This window comes from Perognathus longimembris, chromosome 10, assembly GCF_023159225.1.
Source record: "Perognathus longimembris pacificus isolate PPM17 chromosome 10, ASM2315922v1, whole genome shotgun sequence".
Lineage (NCBI taxonomy): Eukaryota > Metazoa > Chordata > Mammalia > Rodentia > Heteromyidae > Perognathus > Perognathus longimembris.
In genome coordinates this window covers 9,120,246-9,136,126 of record NC_063170.1, presented here as the reverse complement: position 1 = coordinate 9,136,126, position 15,881 = coordinate 9,120,246, and the positions used below count along the sequence as shown (strand labels likewise).

General features: G+C 41.1%; 1 protein-coding gene across 6 annotated transcripts in view; it reads left to right on the top strand.

Annotated features, from left to right (window-relative positions):
• The first annotated feature begins 9,500 nt into the window (after positions 1 to 9,500).
• The window catches only part of Hydin (HYDIN axonemal central pair apparatus protein), a 261,224-nt gene continuing 254,843 nt past the window's right edge, over positions 9,501 to 15,881 (top strand). For 5 of the 6 annotated variants that reach the window (XM_048355155.1, XM_048355153.1, XM_048355154.1 and 2 more), the window contains exon 1: positions 9,505 to 9,585. The gene's annotated coding sequence lies outside the window, so the exon portion shown is untranslated. Of the gene's footprint in view, positions 9,586 to 15,881 lie in introns of all 6 variants that reach the window. The other variant, XM_048355151.1, reaches the window with a different exon arrangement.

Sequence of the window (15,881 nt, the reverse complement as noted above, 5' to 3'; positions counted from 1 at the left end):
GACCAGTTAGCCTATCAAGGACCACTGGCTCCCTTCCTTGCAGAACATTGGTTCCCATGCAACTGGCACTGTCTCTAGATAATGACCCCGCGGACAGTCCTACCTGAGGCAGCATCAGCATGGGGCATCAGGTGGGAGCCTTGTAGTTTACAAAGTGTTTTCACATCCATGACCTCTATTGGACTTTCAGTTTTGGAATAGGAAAGGCAGATGTTACTTCAGAACCAAAGGTCAAAGAAGACAAATGACTTGTCCAGAATGAGTTGATTCATTTGATTGTAGTCATGGCTTAATGGGCTAGGACTTGTTTAATTACATGGCCCTTGAGAAAAGGCTCCCAGAGTCTGGTGCTTGGTAGGCAAGCAAACTACCATTTTAGCCATGCTCCTAGCTATTTTATTTTATTTTTGCTTTCATAATAGTGTTTCACTAACTTTGTCTATGTGGCCTTGAGTCATGATCTTCCTTCCCCTTACGTGACTGGGATTATGGGTATGTGTTACCATGACTACTTCATCTTCTTTAAAAAATAGTTTTATTATCTTTAGTTGTACAAAGGCATTACCATTCAACAAAGTTATCTTAATTCTTGATGACTCCTTAGAGAGAATCATTAATTTTTTTATGTTAATGAGGGAGTGTCATTATTTTGGTACTTCTGTTAGATTCCACATAGAAAGACAGACTTGGTGCCCACTGTCATGTGGGACAAGACTGCATTCAATAAATCATAAGCAGTTCCATTAATCAGGCTGTTAGAGTCCTCTTGTGGCCCTGAGGCCTTCCTGGACAGAAAATGTTATTTAAAGACAAGGGAATGTGGAGAAGGCTGGTCTTCTGACCCCTTAACAGCAAATTCCATTCTGAGCTCCTCTACTCAATAATGCTGGGGTTTGGCTAAGTCCTGATTTTCACGTTCTCTACTGGAACTAACCTCATTAACTCGGCATTATTTTTTTAGTGAATCATGAGGGTGACCTACTTTATGATGACAGCTATCAATGGGATGGGAATAATGATATGAACTTCTCAGGAATGATGGCCATGCCTCTGTTAGAAAGTCTGCACAAAGAACCTGCACAACTGAGAATTTCCCTTTCTGATTCTAGAATCTAACAGAGCTAATACAACTTTGAATGCCTTGGTATCTGTGAGATGTGGGTTTACATAAACAAATGGATGATTTCTCCTCTGATCTTCTACCTCTCTGGACAGGATATTATTATTAGAGTGAAACATTATATAGGGATTTAAATCAGGCTTTCTTTTCCTCTTTTATATTATCTGGATTGGGCATTTCACAAACTCTTCTTTATTTTGCCAGAAAAATAAATTAGAATTTGCTATGCCCCCACCCCTCTGAACTCAAAGTTGTAGCCAATCTCCATTTTCTTCATTTTCTTCTTTATATGATTATTAGTTTTTGTTGTTGTTGTTTTTTGGCCCGTCCTGGGGCTTGGACTCAGGGCCTGAGCACTGTCCCTGGCTTCTTTTTGCTCAAGGCTAGCACTCTGCCACTTGAGCCACAGCGCCGCTTCTGGTTGTTTTCTGTATATGTGGTGCTGGGGAATTGAACCCAGGGCCTCATGTATACGAGGCAAGCGCTCTTGCCACTAGGACATATCCCCAGCCCTTATGATTATTAGTTTTGTTGCTCTCTAGTTCTTTTTTTTTTTTTTTTTTTTTTTTTGGCCAGTCCTGGGCCTTGGACTCAGGGCCTGAGCACTGTCCCTGGCTTCTTCCCGCTCAAGGCTAGCACTCTGCCACTTGAGCCACAGCGCCGCTTCTGGCCGTTTTCTGTATATGTGGTACTGGGGAATCGAACCTAGGGCCTCATGTATCCGAGGCAGGCACTCTTGCCACTAGGCTATATCCCCAGCCCTGCTCTCTAGTTCTTTTATTCCTAAGTTATCTTAGGTTATTTTTTAGGTATGCATGTGTGAAAGCTGGTTTGGGGCTTGAATTCAGGGTCTCAGACTCTTGCTTGGCTTTTGTTGGTCAAGGCTGGTATTCTATCACTTGATCCATACTGGCGTGAAGCCTAACAAGAATGAATCCCTGGGTTATAACCCCAGTATCACAAGTAAAGAAGCTCCAAAACAGTAGTGTGCTTTCCAAGCACACACAAGGCCCTAGGCTCAATCCCCAATATTAAAAAAAAGAAGAAAAAGAAAACAACAACAGAAGCAAAAGAGAAACCTAAAACAGAATTAAATCTGCTTTTAAATTCTCTTCCAACCCAGCTCAATATATTGCAACATATTAATTCTGAGGACATAAAATAAGATATATCTTCCCACTACAAGCAAGACATTGGGTAATTAAACATGGTCCCAGAAGAAGCATTCTAATTAGTCTTCTCATTGTTGGACTTAAGTCTGAAGTCCAGTTCTGCATATTGAATGGATATAAATCACTGAGTGGAAGGCTTCAAGATGGAGTGGTGCAAAGATGATGTTGTTGGGGGAAATGGAAGTTGTATCATCTTAGCTATGACTTTACACGTGAGTTAGAGAGACCTCAGTCTTATTGCTTGCTACCTCTGGGGTTTGGGCGAATCACTGAAGCTGCTGAGCCTCAGTTTCCCATTTGGGAAATGAAGACAACATACTCAGAAGGTTGTGAGGATCCATAGGCATAAATCTTAGTGCAGAAATATCTAGGAAGCAACCCAAAATGCTCAGGATTTTTTCTTTACTTTTCACGTTTCTCTGTCACCTAGGTCTATGTAGATACTTGCTATCTCTGATTGCATTAAACCTTTTTACCCAGAATTCAGCTTGTTCAGCTGTTTCTCTGTTAACACTTGGGTCAGAGCTCCTTCAGGCCAGAGCTCAGTCATAACCTGTACAGAGCAACTAAAGGAAGCCGTGTGCATGCAACAACCCCTCCAATTACTTCACAACCTATTTAGGAAGTGTTTTCTACAATATGTTTTTCCTTCTGGTAGCAATGTCATCCCATGCTCTTTGGCTCTGCCTCTTTGTCCTCTCTCCCCAAGTTCTCACCCAGCAAGTGGTCTCCTCACTGGTGGCTCCTCTGTGATGCTCCCCCCCCCCCATTAAAACATACAGCTGCCCCTGGCTCCTTGTGTGCAGTCCTCACCATGGAGGCTCCTCAGAGAACCCCGGCACTCCTCCCCCATGTCCTTCTCTGAAAGAGCGCTCTAGTTTACTATTGCATAGCTACTTACATTTGTTGACATTTTCCTTGATTTACTTATTACAAGCTTTCACCCCAGAACATAAACTTTGTGAGGGAAGAAATGAAGTCTTCTTTGTCTCCTTAGAGTGGCAATAGTACCCCTAAAAAGCAAAAACACATCCTTTCCTGAATTTCAAAGGGCTATACAAGGGGGTTACCATTTAACATGTCCATCCTTAGATGTCCAGTGCTTCTTGATGGGAGTTACTCCTTCCACCATTCTCCCCTATCCCCCTAGACTCATCTTCACGTTTTACCACTTCCTTTCTAACCTCAAAATTGGTTCTTGAGGGTACAAAAAAATTTCCCTTTATGGCCAAAGCGCAAATATCCAGCCAGTGCCTAAACAGGCATAAATTCATGACATTAAAAGCCGAGGCATATAATGAGGACAAGAATGTCTAAAAAGACTCCTTAGGGGAGCAATAACACTGTCTTTCAGTACAAAGCAGGGCTGAGCACACAGTAGGCTCATAAATAACACTGTTTGATGACTGCAGTGGGCCTCTTGCCTGCAGAAACAGAAATTCAAAGGGGTGAAGTGGCTAGCTTCAGAACATAAAGTTAAGAGATAGACCAATTGAATCCCCAACCTGTTTCTTGAGTCTGTGCTCTTTATCCTAAGCCACCCATTAAATGTTCAATACAAGCTCTTTGAATTGAATTGGACATATTAGTTATTCCCAGGAGAGGAAGCAAAGGAAACATAATTTCTATGCGACATAGCAAATGATCTCAGAAAGTCATTCTGTTCAGAAGAGTCCAGCTAATCTTCCTCCCCAGAGAACATTAATGACGTGCTACACGCGCTCATCTTAAACATGGAAGTCAATTCCAACTCCTGCACTTGGTAAAAAATATATATATAATAAGGGTGAAAAGGTGAGCCATATTTTCAGCATTGTATCTCAGCATTGGAGGGCCCCCAAGAAATAACTAACAATTCAATTTCTTAAATAGTCAGGTCCAAATAGCTTAATAAGTATTTATGTACAAGCAGTGTAGCGCATTTGGCTTCTGTACAGCTTCTTAAGTCTTAGAATTTTATTTGGCTTCATCACCCTCATTTCCTTTCTCCCACTGATTTTTTTTTAGGGGAACTTGCCTTTCATTATGGCATTTGCTTAAAATCCAGCTTTCAAAAGATTTCATGTCACTGGCAAAAATACAATAATGTTGAAATGAACCACCATGAGCTTGTAGCTTGCATAATATGACATAGGATTCTGTGACTCCCTCAAACATTGGAAACATCCTGACACACTGCTGTGAATTTTCTGTGGCACCCTGGGGTGTCTTAATACAGAAGCAGGGAGCAGTGGCAGTAGACCAACCAAGGTAAGACAAAATACTAGTTGGAGGTAGAAAGGGGGCAGGAGAGTTGGGAAGAAGTAGTAAAATTTGAAAACTATTTTGAAGTGAAAAACTGGAGGCAGAGAGAACTGGTCCAGAAATGTTGAATGAACAAGATGTAGAGATGGAGGAAAGAGATCTGGAAAAAAGTTGAGGTCTGAATCATGAGAGAATTTCTGTGTAGAGTATGGCATTGGAGATAACTGTCCAGCACATTTCTACTTCCTGGACAAGAACAAGATAGGCAGCAGCTTCATCCCACCATGAAACATCTCTCTGGCAGAGGAAAGGACAGGGTGGACCAAGGAGGTATTACTTGAGTCAGCCCAAACCCTTCCAAATTATTGCTAATACCTAGATCTGTTTCCTATGGTTGACCACAGATGGTCAGAAATCACTGCAACAGGAATGTATTCTCTCAAGTTCTGGAGGCCAGAAGTTGAAGGTGTCTTTCTGGGGATTCTAGGAGAGTGCTTCCTTGCCTCTTTCAGCTCCTGGTGGCTGTTGGTTTTCCTCAACTTCTTTGGCTGCATTATTCCAATTTCTGCCTCTTTAATCAACGACTCCTCTTTCTGTGTCTGTCTCTTCTTCTGTTCTGTTTCTTGCTAGGGTATTAGCTTTAGGGTCTACCTTATTTGGTAATTTTGGATGCTTTCATCTCAAACTTTTTAACTGAGTTACACACATGGAGTTTTTTTTTCTCCAAAGAAGGTAACAGAGAGTCTAAATAATAAAACACAGAGGATTTTTTAGGTCTACTATTCAACCCTCCATACTAAGAGGTATATAGTAGGCTGTGATGATCCCTTTGAAGATTTCAGTAGAGAAAGGCAGGTCTAAATAGGAGAAAAGTGAAGGGGATATATAGAGAGAAACAGAAATGAAGGGGTATTGAGTGTTAAGAAAGAAAGAGAGCTGATGAGCTCTGCTTTGATGCTTTGACTTTATCTGTCTCAACATCAGTCTTGCAGGAGATTTGGTTACTTTAGGTTCCCTGATGTAGTTGATGAGACAATTCTCTCATTTGCTGTTTTGAAAGGGTTTCCCTACTTTGCAACCAAGAGCTTTAGGATAAAATAGAAATCTGAATGCCTAGGGGCCATTTTTATTATCACTGTAACCAAAAAAATTAAGAAGGAAAACATTTGGGCTCACTGCTTCAGAGGGTTGTCCATTGTGCAAGGAGAGTTAAGCGGATCAGTATACATCATGGCTGTCAGGAAGCAGAGAAGAAGGGAGTGTGGTGTTGGGATGGCTGTCTCTTTCTTTCCCTTTTATTCTATCCAGGCACGCAGCCCAAAGGATGGAGCTGCCCACATTCATGGAAGGCCTTCTCCCCTGAGTTAATCCTTTTTGGGAATTCCTCACAGATACACCCAGGAGTGTCTGTGCCTTAGCAGTCTCCTAGGTGTTTCTAAGTTCAATCAAGTTAACAATCAAAACCAACCATTATGTTTTGGAAGTTAATCTCATTTTTGGCAGATCTTTTGCCTTATTCAACAGTCCTCTTAAGGATTTTACTGTACACCCAAACTCAGGGCTTCATGCTTGCTAAGTGGACATTTTACCACTCGAGCCACTCTGCTAGCCTCTTTTCCATGTTGGTTATTTTCAGGATAGGGTCTCATTATATCTCTAGGCCAGCCTGACTGCAATCTGTCTGTTTATACTTTACTTTTATTGCTGGAATGACAAGTGTACCCTGCTATGCGTGGCCAAAGGTTGAAATGGAGTCTTGCTCACTTTTATGCCCCACTTGGCTCAAGCTGCTATCTTTCATCTCTTGCTGCCCAAGTGGGCAGGAGTATAGGGTTGAGCCATCATGCCTCACTTCCCTTTCATTTTATAGAAATGGAAAGTACAGTGTAGACAGGTAAGTAACAAACTCTACACAATGGTAAGTGGTAGAAGCTGAGTCATGTAATAGTAAGAAAATTCATGGCTCATTCTTCGAAACTACTGTTAGATGTTTAGACACACATTGATCTCTAAGATAATTTAGTGCTTAATTTCTTGGTAATTTTTCTCCCAAGTTCTTGTCCAGGTCTCTCCCCTTGTGGGTATGCGTGGCATCCATTGTAATTGGCCTATTCACCACTCTGAGGTCTCAGGATGGTTCAGTCTTCATTTTACAGTTCGATTATCTGCTCACAAGCTACAAAGAAAGAGACCTTTGCCTCTTGTTGCCTATATAATCGAAGATCTGACTGCATTCTTTGCAAGTCAGGCAGCTCCAGTTAAGGATGGAGAAGTTTATTTTCAGTTCTCCTCTTTGCTTTAGGGAAAATGTAAGTTAAGAAAAAAAGCATGTCATCGTTTCTCGGCCTTTTGGCTAAGACCAAGTGTAGAAAAAAAACCAAACAAACATGATTCACAAATTTGAACTACTTTTTTTTAATGGTCTAGTTGGCCTTCAGTGAAACCTCGATTTCTAGCTGAGTGGCTTTTTTTGTTTTTGTGTTTTCCCTAGCAAGATCTCCTTGCCTGCTTTTTGGACTAAGAACATCATTGTTTTCAGGCTTCAGTCCTTGCAAAGCAGCTGTAAATGGGCCCCAAAGGAGCAGCATATCACCACTGATTGCTGCCACAGGCAATCCAACAGGCTTCTTGGGATAGAGCTTAGCTTAAAGGCCAAGGCTGCATTGCTCTGTGACTTTGGATAACCCACTTTCCTCTCTATTGTAATATGTACTTCAGTTGTTAACATTATATATCACCTACTGTTCTGTACACTTCAAGATTAATGTGTTTCTTTCCACATTTATATTCACATCTCATATTTATTATTACAGCTGTTGACCAAACAAAAGAATGACTTGTGGGCTGTATTTGTAAAGCAAATGAATTTTTGTCTTCTAGTTCCTCTTAAAGTTTTCTCTAGGGGAAAATTATTTCCCTGCTCCTGGGTAAACACAGTCACATGCCAAGACTCAAAGACTCAATATAGTTGCTCAAATGTTCTGTCCAAGGTGACAGGCAAAACTTTTCACTCTATCTTGCAATTTCTTTCCTGTTATAGGTTGAGCCGGCCACAGGCAGGAAGTAGTCAATCAACAGTTGGAGCATGAAAGCAAAGTGATGACTTTGACTTCTTCTCTTTTTCTTGATGTCTTTTTATTTGGGCTCCTTGATCCTCTACACCTGTGCCCCTAGCTAAGTTGTTACTAAGTGGCATGTCTTCAAATGTGTCATGGGCCAATTTCAAAAGTTCTTCAGAGAACTTACCCTCATCATTGGGCAACTACATACACTAAGAAATAGGTCAAGGGAGGTGTGGCGGTTCACATTTACAATTCTAGCCTCTCAGTAGTGAAGATTGTAAGGATTGAGGTTCAAAGCCTGACCAGGGCAAAAAGGGCTTAGGACATTATCACAAAAAGTCTGTGTATAGTGCCATACATGCACAAGAAGCATAGGTAGTAGGAATGAAGTCCAGGCTGGTCCAGGTATAAAGGGAGACCCTATCTCAAAAAGAACTAAGTCAAAAAGTGCTAAGGGACATGGCTCAGATGGTAGATGTAGAGCCAGAATGACTCCATTTTGAGGCAGCCTCCATTTTTGCTGTTTGTTCAAACTATGAGAAAACCCAGGCCACCAATTATCCCGGCTAGCAGAACAAGCTTATTAGGGCCCAGCAGGTCAGGAAACTCCCTGCTTAAATCTAACCGCCTGGGAATGCTTAACTCTAACCTCCCCGGAATGTCTCTAGCCCTGAGCCAATCAGATTTATACCCGTATCCTAATCTTGCTTGAACACCTGGTTGCTGTAACTTGGTGGTTTTTTGCTTTTATAAGCCCTGTGAAATTTCAGTTTGGGGCTTTCCTCCTAACCTCCACTGCATGGGTGTGTAGGACGAGGCCCGAGCTGCAGCCCGCCTGAATAAAGCCTTGCTTTTGCTTTTCAGAACGTCTGGCTCTCTGTGGTCTTCTTGGTGGTCTTCTCTTGACTTGGGCATAACAGTAGAGTGCCTGCTTACTGAGTGAAAAGTTCTGAATTCAAACTCTAGTATGATTAAAAAAAATAGTAGTGATAGTGTCAAATTCATGTTTTTCTTGTTCTTTGCTTTTCCTTGACTATCTACAATGTGTGGGCTGCTATCACAACATGCTTGAAATTAGTGAATTTATGAGGAACAGAAAAATTTCACATTTCCTAAGGCCCGACAGTCTAAGATCAAAGTGCTGGAGAGTTCATTGTTTAGTGAGGGCCAATCTTTGCTTCCAAGATGGCATCTTGATTGCAAAAGGTGAAAGGTTAAGCCACTCCACCCATTCATTGGGGAGGAGCTCTCATGATCTAATCTCCTGTTAGAGGCCTCTCATTGACCTTTGTTTCAAAACCTTATTTTTTTTTTGTAACTACAAAAATTATCTTTAAGTAGTTGTACAAAGGAGGTGCCATACTCAAAGCAGTTTGTGAATACAATGCATCTTGCAAAACGTGAATTTTGGAGAGGACAGATTCAAACCATAGCATTCAGCTTCACTTTAACTGAGGTCTCTGTCCCGTCAGACTTCCCCCTTAGGGAGGACCTACATGGACCCTGGCTCTCCAGTGGCCCACATCTATCGTCCGTCGACCATCTGCACGGTTTGCACTTTGACAAAATGGAGAAGAGTAAGGGGAAGAGGGTGAACTGCTCCCAAGCCAGAAACGTTTGCATACAGAACTTGAGGGGATCCATGGGCTTAAAAGGCCATCCCGAGAAGCAGGTGTGCAATGAAATAACTCGCGTGAAATGCTCTCGAAGAACCGGAACAAGTGCCAGGCGAAGGCGCTTTGGGGCGAAGAGATGTGGCGACAATCCCTGGAAACCAAATTCCTGGGCTCCACACCGCGCTGCCTGGCGGTTGCCAAGGACGCGCTCTTCCCCAATCACCGCGCAGCTTGCTAGGCGGTGCGGCGCTTCCGCGGTTGCCGGGGCAACCGAGGCAACAGCTGGGAACCGGCGGCGCCGGGGAAGAGCAGGCCGGCGGCTGGAAGCCCGCGGCTGGGAGCTGGGTAGGCAGCCCGCCCTGGGGCGCCCCGTGCTGCCCCGGGGCTCCCGGTGGCGCCGTTTGTGAGTTGGCCCCGGGGTCTTGAGGGGGGAGTAGGGTGAGGAATGAACATGGGGCCGCCGCAGTCGGAGGTCCTCGCGGGAATCCTGGGGTCGAAGGCCAGGCCCCGGACCCGGCTGAGGGGTCGTGAGGTGTCCCCGGTGATTCCCGCCCAGCGTCCTGGGGTCCCCTTCACCCTCCCCCTCCTCCCCCCCACCCCAGCTTGCATTTCGGTTCTTGGAGCTGCTCAGCCGCTTGGGGAGAGCCCCGGGCTGGCTGGCGCCCGGCCTGAAGGCGTTAACAACCCCGAGGCCTCGGGCGGGAACCCCCGGGGCCACGCCCCCGGCCTCCTAGCGGGCTCCTCCCTCACTTCCAGAATTGACTGTGAGGATCCTGGGCACCACCCACACGTCCTGGGCGTCCTTCCCGCATTCACGGATAGCCTGCCTTTCCACTTGCACAGTTGGGGCTCCGAATGTGCCTCCTAGTCCGGGCTAGTGCAAGCCCCGTGTGACACTCAGACTAAGCTGGCTGCGGTGTCTAGTCCTAGGCTCTTCATCGAGGTTTCTTGATCTCTGCCTCTGTTGGGTTTGCGCTCTCTTTTTCCCTCCAGGAACCTACCACCAGTGTGTGCTTTGTCTAGGCAACGCTTTCCTTCCTGTTCTTCTGAATTTCCTTAAAACTTCATGTCTAGCATCAACTCACATGGAGAAAATGCAAGACGCCGATCCGTTCTTTGAGTTCACACAGTGGTTTCAATGTTTTCCCCCCAAGTCTACAAAGCAGACTGTAATTAAGGTCAAAGTTGAACTTGGTAGTGACAAAACAATAATATTCTCAGTGAAAACCTAGGAGCAAACCAATTCAGAAATTGAACCCTTGAACCGGTTGTTGGTGGCTCACTCCTGTAATCCCAGCTACTGAGTAGGCTGAAATCTGGGGAATCCTGTTGTGGTTTGAGGTCTGTTGATTGGAAGCGCAAAGAAGCCTAACTAAAGATTATTTTTCTATTTTCTGACTTCATTAATCACAGATATACTTGAAATTCTATCATTCACATGTATACAACTCTAGGGTCTTATTGTAGAGATTTTATTTGGCCTGCACACTTATGAATACCAGATATTGTCAGTCTTTATAAATTTGAGTTTTCTGATGGGAAAATAATGGTTATCAGTCATAATTTACGTTTTTCTGAGTACTAGTAAGATTGAGCAGCTGATGATAGTTAACTTATTGAAAATTGCTCTAATGGGCATTACCTGTCTTTTGACCAGTCTTACACTTGGCTATGCTTTTTGTATTGATTTGTCGGAGTGGGTTACTAACACTTTGTATGTTATATTGAGATATAAATATGTTCTTAGATATTTTAAAATCTTAGATATTTAAAAATTATTAACAGATATTTTAAACTTATGTGTTTTCAGTTAATAATTTAAAAATTATTAACACAATTTACATACAGTTAAGTTAAATTCACCTTTTTAGATGTACAATTTCATGAATTTGGTTTGAAAATATAAACCCATGTAACTGCAACCACACTAATGAATTCTGCTAGCTCAAAAAGTTCTTTAGTACCTGGCTGTAGTCAGTTATCTTTATATCTATTCCACCGCAGCCAATGACCTGATTTCTGATCCTATGTTGTCCAGAATATCTTATAAATGCAATCATGAAATATATAAGCTTTTTATCTGGCTTATTTAGCATATTGCTTCTAGGCTTTATTCATGCTGTTTGTCACAGCATTTCATTTCTTTTTAATGTTGATTACTAACCATTTGAATGGACATACCATCAGATGCATGACATTAGGGTTGCTTCCAGTATTTGGTACTCATAAGTAAGTGAATCTACTACAAACATTCATGTATTGACATATTTTTGGATAACTGGCAGTAGGATTGTGAGGTTGCATGGTCAATGTATAAGCTTACAAGAAACTACCAAATTATTTTCCAAAGAGATTGAACCATTTTTGTTCCTGCTTTATAATTTTTCCAGTAGGTGATAATTTTGTTCATTTTAGTATAGGGGTGTAGTGGTATTGCATTGTAATTTTAAGTTACATTTCTTTAATGGTTCATGACATTGAAGAACTTGTGTTTGTTATCCTATCTTTGATGATGAAGTTTGGTCAAATTCTTTGGTGAAATACATTTATATCTTTTGCCCATATTCTGGAATCCAGTTGTCTTTTAATAATAAGAATATCATTTTATATATTAATTATATATGTAATTAGTATTTCATCCAGAATATTTTTTCTAGAATATGTATTTATTTAGAGGTACACACACATTTCTGTAACACAACAGTGACTTTTGAAATGAGATAGATAAGTTCTTATTTTCTAGATCTTGTTTTGCTAGGCTGGTTCTTTTACCTTTTCATATAAATTGTTGAATTAACTTGTGGATGTCTATTACAAATCCTGCTTGGACTTGGATTGCATTTCATGAATCAGTCAGTTGGGAAAGAATAGAGATCTTATCAAAACTGAGTCTTCCAACACCCTATATCAGTTCTTTTATTTAAGTTGTCTTTAGTTTTAGTTTCTTGTGAGTTATGCCATTGTCACAACCATTCACTCTTATGTTGGCTTCTGTCTTAGCTGAAGTGCCTCTCTGCCTATGCTAAACTAAATTCTCTGTCTTGTTTAGAATTAGCAAATGTCTTCAGGGAAAAACCAGGACCCAGGATGGACCATTCCTCTTCTGGAATTGTAGTTTCTTGAGACCATGTTTGAATGTAGCTCACACATACCTTTGAAATTAGCAAATGTCTTCAGGGAAAAACCAGGACCCAGGATGGACCATTCCTCTTCTGGAATTGTAGTTTCTTGAGACCACGTTTGAATGTAGCTCACACATACCTTTGAAAATAAGACTGTCTTAATTTATCTTATTTATAGGTGTTAAAGTAGGTGTAAGGGCTCACTGCTATCAAGTACATTTTTTCTTAGGATTAGAAATTCTGTTATTTGAGCTTTTAAGTTGAATTTTGGTTGCAGATATTTTGAAGTTTTATTTATTGAAACTTTCTCTACACATTGTATTTGGCGGTTCTTTAGTGACTATTTCTTTTCACTTTAGTGTGTTTGTTCATTTTGACTGTGAGCTACTTAGCTTCCCTGGAAAATCATATCTGAAATAGTTCTTCAGTGCTTGGAAATTTTTTTTCTGGTCCTGCATCTTGAACTCAGGGCCTGGTTACAGCCCCTGAGTTTTTTTGCTCAAGGCTAGTGCTCTCCCACACTCTTGAAGAGTCATAGCTCCTCTTCTGGCCTTTTGGTTGTCAACTGTAGTTAAGTGTAGTGTATCAAAGACTTTTCTGCCCAGGCTGGCTTCACATTGCAAATCTCATATCTCAGCCTCCTGTGTAGCTAGGATTAAGGCATGAGCTACTGATGCCCAGCTCTTGGGAGCATTTGCAATTTTTTTATATCTTATAAACGAGGCAAAGCTAATTATTTTGGGAAGGCACAACAATCCCTCTGGATTGTATGTGAGCAAATTCCTGCAATCACCAACCCAGGAAAGTTATTACCCATTATTTATTAGTGGTTATAGCTTCTTAGGCTTCATGAACAATTTTAAGAAAGCTCCCCTCCCCCTCATTTTAGCAGAAAAAACAATTTAGAATCTGAAAGTTCTCATCAGTATTGAAAGCAACACACACGATGTTTCTCATTGTCATGCATTTGGGATTCATGGAGTGACCCTGGACATCTGGGTCTTTGGATTTTTGCCTCTATGTTCATCTGGGGGATGGGGTGGGTAGTGTCCATCACCTGTTTCATCAGTGTTCTGGTGGGACTCAGGTCATAGAGGTTAAAGATCTCTGTTTTTGGGGATATGCATTTCAGAATGCAGTGGACCATAGTAAGCCCTATCACCAGTACCATCATTAGTGAAGCAGTAGCCTTTTCCTACCAGAAAATTCTTCCTCAGATGACTACTTCCAAGATCGATTTCCTCATTAACACTACAGATACATGTAGCATTTGGCTGTTCTTTGTACAAAATGTCTTTCAAGGAGGGATGGGGCTTGAAATGAGGGAGAGATAATTGTACAGTCACGACTGGAAGCATTTCAGGTTGGACAGAGTGGGATAAGTGAGAAATTGATGTATTACAGAATGCCTCTAATGCAGTTTAACTTGAAACACTGTGCAAGCTTGTTTTTTCCTTGAGGATTGAAAGTACTTTAGTTCTTTTTAAAGGGTCATATTTTTTTCCCTTGAGGTGGTAGGGAGGAAAAGTAAGCTTAAAAAAGTGTTCTGTGCTTGATTGGAAAAGCTGGTTGGAAAGTGTATGATATTGTTAAATCGGTAATCTTCATCTTAAAGTGATTGCTGCAAAGTTGATTTGGTTGATGTTAAAGAAAAACTAGTTGAAATGACTAAATGAAACCTCATGTAATTTCACTGGCTGTTATAAGTTCCCTTTATTTCACTGTAAAATGGCATCTCCTTGCTTTAATGAGCCATCGAAGTGTCCTGAGTATAAGGTTTCTCTAATGATATTATGATCTGACTGCACCTGTGTCTGTTTTTATTTATTTAAACTGGCATTAGAAGCTCAAGTTTAGCAACTTTGCCTAATTCCATGTTCTATACAACTATGTTGTTGATGCTTGTTTTTATTATAAACAATCCACTCAAATTTGCAGCAGTGGCTCAGAAAAAAAATCCCTAATTAAAATAAATTTCAAGATTAAGCTATTTTTATTCATGCCCGAAAGCAATTATTAATACTTGTAGCTTTAAAAATAATAACAGTATGGTAAGCATATTTCAGAGCGAGGAAGGCAGAAATTTATGTTGATAAAAGCCAAAAATTAGTGTTGGGGTGCTTTGGAATGTGCCTGGCAATTAATTATAGGTGATGTGCCATCTATGAGGTCTCTCAGGTTTTGGTGGGAGGTAGGAAGAAGAAATCCTTATGTATTTCATTTTTTGGATATAAACCCCTTTGATCTCAGAGAGAATTAAGGTTAAATAAGAACAAACAAGAGGATGTACTCTAAGAACACTAATTAATAATTTTATCCCTCCCAGAAGGCGATTTTGTAATAAATAGTAGGTTGTCAGTTGCTAAATCGTGAAATATTGCACAGAGGGAAAAAGGCAACCTACTCTTTCACAATATGGCTCGTTATGTTAAAACTGTTGGTGGCAGGGAATTTTGTACTTGGTAATCACTTGTGTTTTTACATCGTGGTTTGTAATTACAACTAAACAGATGGTTCCGAAAAAGATAGTGTGTCCTTAGCAATTAAAACCATAGCACGCAGCTTTTCCTCCTCCCCAACATACAATTAAATTGAATAGAATCACACAACCCAGGGGGTTTCAGAAGAAAAGGGTCTATGTAGATGCAAGTAGATTAGTATTCTGTTCCTCAGCCCTATCATCCTGACCCTTTGCCAAACAGAGCTTTGCAGCTGGCAGAGGGCTTCCAAACAAATATGGGTTTTAAGAAGTAGCTATCCTTTCTCTGTCTTCTCTCCAAATCCTTTCCTTACCATACAGGGATTCCTAATAAACTATATTTTAAACTGGGATCTTTGGAAGCGTCTCTCAAGACCATTGGGTTAATTGTATCTACTCTGGCTTGCTAAGTTCTACTAATCTTCATGCATGGAATTCTTCAAAGGCATAAGAAAACTAGTGTTTCATTTTTCTTATTCATAAAATCAATGTTGACATGCTTGCTTATGAAAAATGGACACTTTAGGCTGTGTTAGCTTTCCAATACTGTAACACATGCCTGAGGAAAATAAACTTAAAAAGAGGAAAGATTTATGTTGGCTCACAATTTTGGAGGTTGTAGTTTGTGATGGATTGGCTCCAGCAAGAAAAAGCCTATTTGCCTCATGGACAGATAGGAAAGAGGAAGGACCAGGATACCATAATCCTCTTCAAGGACACACCAGCCTCTTAAAGGCTATACCTCATAGTGTCACAGGCTGGGGAATAAGCCTTCTACAAATACATTGGCCTTTGGGGTTCATTCATGATCCAAACTATAGCCCAGGGCTCTCATCAAAAAGATATAAAAAATATAAAGGAGCTGGGCACTGGTGGCTCACACACTCAGGAGTCAGAGTTCTGGAGACCACAGCACCAAGCTAGCCTAAGCAGGAAAGTCTGTGAGACTCTTATCTCCAATTAACTATATATATCTATATATCTATATAACTATAACTATAACTATAACTATAACTATATATATATATATGGAAAGCTGTGGTTCAAGTGGTAGAGCACTAGCCTT